Here is an 8,593-nt window from a genome sequence, read left to right as displayed (position 1 = left end):
CCAAACTTTATGGTCTAACCTTTCTGTTGAGAAAGAAACTGGGAACAAAAAAAGGAAGGAGAGAAAGAAGAAAGGGAAGGAGGGAGGGAATAAAAGAGAGTAAAAGAAAGATACAGAGAGAGACAGGAAGGAAGGAAGGAAGGAAGGATAGAAAGATACACTTTTCATGTGGAACTTTTTCTTTTATTCATCAAAGGACAAATTATCATTAACAAAATGGCAAGAGTAGTAGACAGCTCCATGAGGGTGGGCTTCAGTTAAATCTGTCCTGGACACCCAGTGAGGCTCAAGGATCATGACTTGGATTCTGCTTCTGAGACAACTACACAAGGAGGCAAGAGGTAAGAAGCCATGAGAAGAAAACAGCAGAACCCAACAGAGCAGCAGAGTCTCCTGAGTTCCCAGAGTCCCAAGGAGAGGGCAGATAATGGCCAAAGTAACAAAAGTAATATGTAAACTAGACGACTTCTATAAGCTTTGTTCTTTGTCTCTTTGCTCTCTGATTTAATTAGTTTGATAAAAGACTTAAGTAAAGTCTAGATTACTTTTCCACTGTCCTAATTCATCAGTTATGTTGGAGTTCAGTAAACATTTACCTGGGACTAGGTTCAGATTGTAAAAGCAATTGTTCCCTCTGCTTCTTGAGTCTAAATGCAATTCACTCATTCTATTGAAATGTAGTGAGAACTGTCCTTCTATCCAAAGGTGAATTAATATTTCACTGAAGTTGATTAATAAATTATTTCTTCCAGAGCACTGATGTTCTGAAAGATTTAAAGCCTCCTTTCATCAAAAGTAGAAAATACAGGAGTGAAAAAGTTTATTTTGTTTTTAAAACAAAAAGTGAAAGAGAAATAACCCAAGTTGAGGAAGTGCCCATTTCCTCCTGCACAACCTTCTTAAACAGGCCGGTTCTTATTCTGCTTTCTTCCTGCAACTTCCCATTTGGTGACTCCACATCTAGTCAAACAGGAAGACTAGAATTTTGTGACATTTCTACACATATACTTTGTGAGTTTGAGTTGTTCTTTGCCGCCACGATTCAAATGCATGTTGATAAAAGAGACAAGTTTACAAAATAATAACGTTTTAACTAACCTGGTTTCCAGTCTACAACCTAGAGGGGTCACTTAGCATTTCTGTGCTTTAACTGCATCATCAAAGAGCAGCCGCAGCATGGCCGTCTTCCCATGGATGATGGGTTTTAAGGGAAGCTGTACTCACACAGAACCGTGCACAAACCATACATTGCTTTCATCAGATCCTGAAAGGAACCCATAAGGCCCCAAAGAGGGAACGTTTAAAAAAATAAAAGCTGATCCAGGATCTTAGGTTGAGAAAAGGAAGTATGAGAATTAGCTCTTACGGGAGGAGTTGCAGATCTAGTGGGGGAGCCAAAACCAGCGCATCCAGTACAATTAGAGAACCATAAAAGGCAAACACATTAAAGGACCTTAACTTTGTTGGCGTCCAGAAAAAGGAAGAGATCAGTGGCCCCGCAGCAGAGAAGTCTTCCTGGAAAAGGTGAGTCTCAACATTCCTCTGTTCTCCTGTCTCAGGGGCCTTCTCCAGGCACGTTCGTGTTGGGCATGGAGAGTAGAGAATTATTTGTTTCTTCCCTAAACTGTTAGTTATTCGAGTGATAAAGATGAAATTGTGTAAGAGTTTATGATTATATATTTCTAACCTTCTTCTATGCTAACAATTTTAACCATTCTTCTTTTAAAGCCTGATAAAACACTGGCCATGTTTTTAGCTAATGATCATTAGTGTTACTTAAACTGTGTGTTAGTGCCCTCTCCTTTACAGACGTGTAAACTGATTTCAGAAAGTGAAGTTGGGCTCGACGCCTTAGCACAGTGGTTACAGCACAGGCTATATAGGCTGGCGGGTTTGAACCCAGCCCAGGTCAGTTAAATAACAATGACAATCATAACCAAAAATAGCAGGGCATTGTGGTAGGCACCTGTAGTCTTGGGAGGCTGAGGCAAGAGAATTGCTTAAGACCAAGAGTTGGAGGTTGCTGTGAGTTGTGACACCACGGCACTGTATCGAGGGCAACAGCTTGAGACTCTGTCTCAAAAAAAAAGAAAAAAAGAAAGTGAAGTTGGGTTTCCCTAGCCACCCAATGCCTCTAGACCTCACAGTCCTAGCCTACCCACTACCTTCAGCAAGTATTGACTGGCAGGGCAGACTTATTGCCCCATTGCCTGAACAGTAACTGTTTTCTAGAATGCAAATGGATGGACAGAGAAGGTGTACCTGGGTAGTTAAGAGTTGTAGGCACGTTTGCAGCGCCTCAGCTCCTTCTCCCTTCCTCTAGCAGGAATAATTGCAGTACCATACTGCGAAAACAGAGCTTTATCTTTTTTAGATGATATCACGACATTGTCATCTTTGTTGCATTTCCTGTTTCACCTTCCTGCTCAGGGACTTACATACTAAGGATTGACTTCACAGGAAATATACTCACACTGGTGATATTTGAAATATAGATGTATTTTAAATAAAGTGATTATGTTTCAAAAACTAAATATAAAAATCTATTATTATTTTTTTTTCTCACTGTGGTCTCACTATGTCACCCTTGGTAGAGTGCCATGGCATAATAGCTCACAGTACCCCAAGCTCTTGGGCTCAAGAAATTCTCTCACCTCAGCCTCCCTAGTAGCTGGGAGTACAGGTGCCTGACACAATGCCTGGCTATTTTTGTTGTTTTTGTTTAGCAGGCCTGGGCCAGGTTCAAACCCACCAGCCCTAGTGCATGTGGCTTAAGCATAGGGTGACCAGACGTCCCGCTTTTGAACAATTTGTCCTGTGTCCCACAGTGTTTTAAAAAAGTCCCGATTTTTGGAAAGAATCCACTAACAGGTGGGAGAACAGGAAGGGAATATACGGTTTTCGGCTGCCATGTGGCTATTTCGCCAGAATATGAGTTTTATATTATTTCTGTTAATTTTATAATGTTAAACTATAATAATAACAAATAATTGCTGAGAAGTGATTATCCAGAACTGCTTATCAAAGTTTGCATTGTTGTCAGGCCCTGCCCTACCTGTCCCTGCCCCTGCCCTACCCCATCCCTGCCCAGCCCCCCCCCCCCATGTTGTCCCGCCTTACGGATGTTAAAATCTGGTCACCCTACTTAAGCACTAAGCTATGGGCGTCAAGCCATCTATTATTGGTGTTTTGGTAAAGTTGGGAGCTTCAGTCCTCATTTTTTTTCCTCAACTAAAATACTTTTTAATAAATATATGTGTTTGAGAGACCACTGAATTTAATTCAATTAACAACTAAAAATTACTTTCTACCACGTAAGCATTTAGAATTAAGCACAAATTGAAATGGAATACACATAAATGAATTGAAACTCAAAGTTCTCTTAACCAGAGACTACAATGTTAACTGAATAATTGTTAATGATTTCTGTTTAATTGTGTAATTTTTGTCCAACTTACTGCTATAGAGAGAAAAATATAGACTGACCAAGAATAAGCAATCATTATGTAATATATGGTAAAAATATGTTAATAAACTTAGTGGTAAACAGTGTCCGAGTGTCAGGGTTATTTCTGCCTATAAGACTGGCCTGGTGATCTGTTTGCCTTCTTACTGGTATGAGTCACCTGCTCCTCTTTTAAGGCACAGGCTATCAAATGCGCATGCCCCTTAGACCACCTGGAGAGCTTTAAAATACACTGATGCCTGGTTTTCAAACCCAGAGACATTGATATAATACTCAGGATGAAGCACACGGACTGAGATTTTTAAAAGCTTCCCGAGGGATTTTATGGCAGCCAGGCTGAGAACCACTGCTTTAACCCTAAGCTGTATCTGCTCCATGATGTCTGTTTTAGCAGAAAGTAGGTAAGAGGCCTTCTAGTGAAGGGAAAGAATGTCTCCTTTGCAAAGCCTTCCTTTGGCAAATGTGTTACATGTAAAAACACACTTGGTTTCCATACCTCTGTCTTGCACTGATCTGCCTCCTCCATTTATTGCGCATTTATTATGTACCACTTGCTGTATGATTTCAGATCCCTGATGACCCACCTCGGTTCTAACCACGCCTCAAACCCTTCTTTGCAATATGCAAATGTTTCAGGGCAATATCAGGTTCTACCTCTGGAGCTGGCCCCCTTCCTGGCTTTTTGCCTGCTCCAGCAAGGACGCTATCTATATTTCTAATTATTTTCTTAATCATGTCTTAATTTTGAAAATCATTTTCATTTTAAGGAGTAAATAACAGGGCACATCTTTATTGAAAGGGCTTTTGTACACATATGGTAAAAATTATAATAGTATTAGCTCAGCATCAAGTATAGAAATGTGGCTGTCCTGCACTAAATAACCACTATCATACTTAAAACAAGATCTGGGGTGGTGCCTGTGGCTCAAAGGAGTAGGGCGCCGGCCCCCATATACCAGAGGTAGTACATCAAACCCAGCCCCGGCAGAAAACTGCAAGAAAAAAAACAAGATCTAGGAAGTTGCAACCCCAGGTTACGGAACCCATTGCCTTTCCTTTGCAATGGGAAACAAAGATGATCTTCTGCCCTTGCACTTACTTTTGCACCTGGCTTTGTGTATCAGAACGTTTTCAGAGAGGTACTCCTGAGGACTGGGAGGTCTGACTTGCAAACACCGTGACCTTAATTTGAGCATATGCAGTTCACCAGTGTTAAGACACCAAGCCATCTGATGCTAGCAATTATCCCCAAACTAACACATCAATCTTATTTTTTTAGTGAAATAAATGACATTTTATGACAAGCTGATAGCTATTTTCACCATTTAAATATGAGCAATATGAATTTAAATAACTTTGAAGTTGTTGATTGAAATTATGATCTTTCGGTTCTTTTTAAGATGACAGTTATGTTTTTACACAAATGCTATAAACTCAAGGTAGAAAACTTGTAAAATCTCAGAAAAGCACAAAAAAGAATTATTTTTGTAATCATACCTTCACCCAAGTCAACCAGGGTTAACATTTTTTCATGTCCTTTATAGATAGACAGACGGCAGATAAGAGAGAACGACAGATACACATAGACCTATGCATTTCTAAAAATACAGATTTTACAGAAAACAAGTTAATAATGTACAGAGAATTTAATATCTAGGCACTATTAAAAAAATTGTATGTCAGTCTTTCAGACTTCAAAGTTTCACCTACAGCTGTTCTCACATTTGTAAAATGTAATAAGATAAACCTGGCCAGTTATACAAAGGCGCCCAGGGCTGAGATAACAGGCAAATACAGCCTTATGCATATCAATGTGTGAAAGCTGGACAAACCACACAGCTCAGAAAAGGAAGTACACGCTGCAAGGCGAGCTTGCACATTCACTGCCCGAGTCACAGCATCTTCGGGGTCACTGTGTGCCAGGAGCACCAACTCTTCAGTAAAAATGGTAGGTAATTGATTTTATGACTCTTCTTAGTTTCCTGGCGAACATGCTGATCTTTTCTACATAGAGCAGAGACGGGGTGGGGATTGTCGGAGGGGGTGGTTCTTCACAGCCAGGTCCTCCCAGCCTTTGGCATTTTGCTTGTCTCATAGTGATCATGAAGCCGCTGAGTCTTTATTATGCCAGTTGAGAAACTGTGGCTTCAGGAGTTCCCTTTTTGGATTGTAGCCTTCAGAATAGAGGAAGAGCTATGTGTTGGAGACAAAAAGGGAAAAAAAATGCATTCTTTGCCTCGGCCTCTTAAGCTAGCTGGGTGCCAGAGAGAGAAATATAGTCAGGTTTCCTGCTATAAGCACTTTGAAACCCAGAAGAGGACTCTGGTGGCACCTGTTGTAAAACATTGCTGCTGCTGACTGCCATTTCAGTAACATAGCCGAGTTTATAAAAGGAGCTCTTGTGTTTGAAAAAGCAGTTCGTTATTTTAATTATGAGAAGGAATGAAGCCCAAATGATCCAAACCTTTGGGATAAATTGTGGTCTCAAAGTTCATGGAAAGTGATTATTTAGAGCACACTCAAAATGATGAGTGGGCTCCCACCCCCAGTTTAACAAAGACTAACTCAACTATAGCATTCATATTCTGCTTCACAGTTTTCCATCATTTCTCTGTAAAAGAATAAAATTGGCTCCCAATAATATGTGGCATTCTTATGCTCCTGAGTCTAGAAGAGAGCCAATTTGCACCACCTTTGCCCCCAACTCCTCAGCCCCTAGGAGACTGAAATTCCTTGTCCCTTCTCTCTTTATCGAGGGGATTACTCCCTGTCGTCAGTCCCAGCGGAAGACTGGGAGTGAGACAATGAGTCTAATACTTGCTGGGGAAGGGGGTGGGAGCGCACTGCGGACGGTGAACTAGTGCACAAGTGTGTCTGTGTGGCCATGGGTAGTGTGTCATCTGTAAGTTCGGTGAGCTCAATGTAGAAAACATAGGTGTGAAAGAGCGTCATCTTGCCATGCAAAGAGGGAGAGGGAAGACATGGGAAGGAGACTTGGTAAAGGGACTGCAGTGTCGGGAGAAAAGCTAGCACGAGACTCTTGTGGGGCCACACCTGTAGAAAGCAGTCACCTACCCAGGTGGGACTTATAAATCCCTAGTGTTTCCAAACAGGGTCTTTAGGCCCAGGATTCTTTGAAAACAGCTTAGTGCCATCCTCTTAAAAAGCAAACAAGGGCACTGTGGTTTGCTAAACGCTATTTTTTATTGTCTTAGGGGAAAAAGGATGATAGCAGGGGAAAAAAAAAAGAAATTTTAACTGGATAGCACGTATTTGGGATAGTATATTAGTAATGTTTTCCTTAAAAGATTACTGTTTTCTTATTATAAAAGTTTCAAAAAACTTCTTAGAGATAAAAATATGCAGAAAAAACATTTTCTATAATCCCATCATGATAATCACTGTTAAGTTAGTACAGATCCTTCGAAAATGTCATCATTTTAAATACATATTTTATAAATATAATTTGTATAAGTCTTATATTTTAAGCACCATTTCTTTTTTCAAAATATCCTTAATAATATTCTTATTAAATATCATTTTTAATGACTGTATGGTATTCCGTAATGTGTACTAATCAGTTCCATAGAGTAAACATTTCACTTGTCCTTTTTTTCTTTTCCTTTCTGAACTGTAATATGAAGGACAGGGCATATTATACACAGCATTTTTATATACATTTTATATACATTGTCCGATTATTCTTTATTGACAGACTACTGGTAAAGTAGCTAAGTAGAAAAAAACATATTTAAAACTTCTAACACAAGTTACACAAATTAAAACATATTTTCAGTTTCTTACTATATGGTGGTGAATTTCCCTGTGCAGTTATGTATATACGTGTCTTTGTAGCGTATCCACGTTCTACCTTAAAAGGAAGTCTTTTCCCCTTGATTTGTCTCTCTTCGACATCGTCACTAAGGTTTCATAGCAGGTGGCATACACGAGAATGGAAAACACTCTACTCCTCCTTTGTTTACTAGTCGTGTGTCTTTGCAAAGGCCGCTTACACTCCCAGTTCATTTCCTCACCATTGACGATGGTGGTGGTGATAGCAACTATTCCACTGTATTGTCATGGAGAATAATGCAATTATAAAGCTCCCATTAACAGTGCAGACCGTATGCCAGGCACTGGATGAAAGTTGGCTTCCTCTATTCTGTCCCCAAATAAACAGCTTCCCAAGGATAGAAACCACTAGTGAACATGGGAGGCGAAGGATGCTGGCAGGTAACAGTGGTGAGCCTTGAAATGACACTATCTCATCAAATGCCCAGAACAGTCATTACAGACAGCCACTGCCATCCTCCCTACTTTCTGACTCAACTGAGCCTTGAAGATGAGTAAGGTTCTCACAGTCATACAGCTACTCAACATTGGGACTAGAATTTGAACACAACTCTCTCTGCGCTCAGACTCTGATATTTTCTATGTTTTGCTGTATCTTAGAAAAAGTAGGTACATAGGAAGACAACCTGGTGGTCACAGAAAAGCCCTTGTCTTTAGGGGGTGAGGCGCCTTTCTTCAGGTCGGTGACCTTCCCTGGTAGATTTGGGAATCCGCTCTGTAGCTGTTTCTGCTACAGTCGCTGTGGATTTTCCTACTTTCAGAATACTTGCTTTACTACCATGGTATAGGGGCCACTGGCATGGGTGACTGAAAGGGTTCTTGGCTTTGTGGTTTATCACCCCAAACTCATCTGCTGTGCTACCTCCATGACTGATCCCCACCTCCTTCAGGGTGAACTGACAGAGAAGGGAGAAACTCTAAAGCCAGAACATGTCCTGGCCCAAATAGTTATTAAGAAATTCACCTAAGCAAGGTGCAAGTGAATTACAGGCTCATGCCTGTAATCCTAGCACTCTGGGAGGCCAAGGTGGGTGGATTGCCTGAGCTTAGCAAGAACAAGACCCTGTCTCTACTAAAAACAGTAAAACTAGCTAGGCATTGTGGCAGGTGCCTGTAGTCCCAGCTACTCAGGAGGCTGAGGCAGGAGGATTGCTCAAGCTTATTGGTTGGGGTATTATAGACATTAGTGGGAATGAAGCACAAAGGCACTCGGTATTTTATGAAGAGAAACACGCCAGATATGAAGACGGATGGGCAGTAGACACACAGCACTGG

The 8,593-nt window shown here is 40.8% G+C and overlaps 1 protein-coding gene across 1 annotated transcript in view; it reads left to right on the top strand.

Annotated features, from left to right (window-relative positions):
- The first annotated feature begins 1,393 nt into the window (after nt 1-1,393).
- FYB1 (FYN binding protein 1) overlaps nt 1,394-8,593 on the top strand; it is a 143,068-nt gene continuing 135,868 nt past the window's right edge. The window contains exon 1 of the mRNA XM_023515014.1: nt 1,394-1,524. The gene's annotated coding sequence lies outside the window, so the exon portion shown is untranslated. The remainder of the gene's footprint in view (nt 1,525-8,593) is intronic.

The sequence above is a fragment of the Otolemur garnettii genome, unplaced genomic scaffold (genome assembly GCF_000181295.1).
Source record: "Otolemur garnettii isolate 467f Iridium unplaced genomic scaffold, OtoGar3 scaffold00063, whole genome shotgun sequence".
NCBI lineage: Eukaryota > Metazoa > Chordata > Mammalia > Primates > Galagidae > Otolemur > Otolemur garnettii.
Note: the sequence above shows the minus strand (reverse complement) of the source record. Positions and strands in the feature narration are given on the sequence as shown.